Genomic DNA, 1,494 nt, shown 5'->3' with positions numbered 1-1,494 from the left:
CCGGAGCGACCGGGGGGGGGGGGCTGGGTGGGAAGCTCGCCGGAGTGACGAGGCGCGGCGGACGGCGGGACGGATGCGCGGGTGTCTAGGGTTTGGGGTTTTTGGCAAAAGCGTTTAGGGTGCGATAAGAGGAATGGGCCCGCTTTGATCAAGACTGTCCGTGCACAATCCAAGGGCCACGGTTTAACATTGGGCAAACCACCTCAAAATTTTGGGCTTTTATCATTTATGCCGATAGTTGTGTCTCACTATTCAATTTTGCTATTAGAAGTTACAACTGCTAAAAAATGCCATCGTTTTGTAAGATGCTTGCTCAAAAATGTCATTAGATATCTAAAAATGCCAACATTTCATTACATGTTTGCTCAAAAATGCCATTAGACATCGTTATTGTCAGGTCAAACCCGTAGACCATGTTATATGAAAAAATATCTCAAGACCCACATGTTAGCTCTCTATCTCAAAATGGTAGGTGTGGGTCCCACTTGTCAGGAGTAAGGAACCGAATAATTTTAGAGAAAAATAAGAACGTTGTTGGGATCAAGTCGGACTCATCCTTTATTGTAGTGAGATAGAGGAAGGGCTCACATGTTCGTCCATAGGTATTTTCGTCATTATAACATGGTAAACGAGATTTGAGGTGACAATAATGGTATCTAGTGGCATTTTTTAGCATGCGGCTAATGAATTGATGGCATTTTTTAGCAGTTGAAATTCCTAATGGCAAAACAAAGTAGTGGGACATAACTAGTGGCATAATGATAAAACCCCCAAAAATTTACAATTTGAGAAAGGGAAGAAAGTCTATTTTTCATCCTCGGGCTGGAAGAGAGGTGGGTGCAGCTCTGTGTCTAGCCCATGGGCCTCCTTCAATAAGCTCATCGTGTTCATAGTTTTGGTGGAGGCATGGTTACTTGTCCTCTTACTTTGAAGCCATCGTGGAGTTGGTTGAAGGGGAGGAGAAGCGATGAACTGGACTTAGCGGTTTGGGTAGGTGTTTGTTCTTAGTGGCGTCTAAGGTGAGACTACAACGTTTACAATGGCGGTGGAAAACTGGCTCTCACTGTTGCCGTTGATTTTGCTGGTCGAAGGGCATGCGCTTCTCTTCCCCCTGACCTAGTGCCAAGATGGGATATAGTTCTCGCTGCATCAAGTCTTTGCCTACTTCTTCGGGCTGCGACAGGACATACATTTACAGAGGCCGTGGTGTAGCAAGTGGCAGCGTCTAGTTTAGACCTGATTGTGTTTTTTGTTTTCTGTTGGGATCCTCCTTGCAAAAAGTTGGGATCAATCTATAATTTAATTTTCTTGATGGGTCCTATTGTAAACTTTTGTGTGCTAGCTATTTATGATTAATGCAATTTCTGGGCTTTCAGGACACATCTCTTGTTTAAAGCAACTAGCCCGCTTTGATCCAGTTGCATGCTTTTCTCTTACCTTTCATGTTGTTTTTCTAGTTTATTGGACATTACTAAAGCATGAGAAGAAATGAAG

Source organism: Triticum aestivum, chromosome 2D (assembly GCF_018294505.1).
Source record: "Triticum aestivum cultivar Chinese Spring chromosome 2D, IWGSC CS RefSeq v2.1, whole genome shotgun sequence".
In the NCBI taxonomy this organism is placed as follows: domain Eukaryota; kingdom Viridiplantae; phylum Streptophyta; class Magnoliopsida; order Poales; family Poaceae; genus Triticum; species Triticum aestivum.
Note: the sequence above shows the minus strand (reverse complement) of the source record.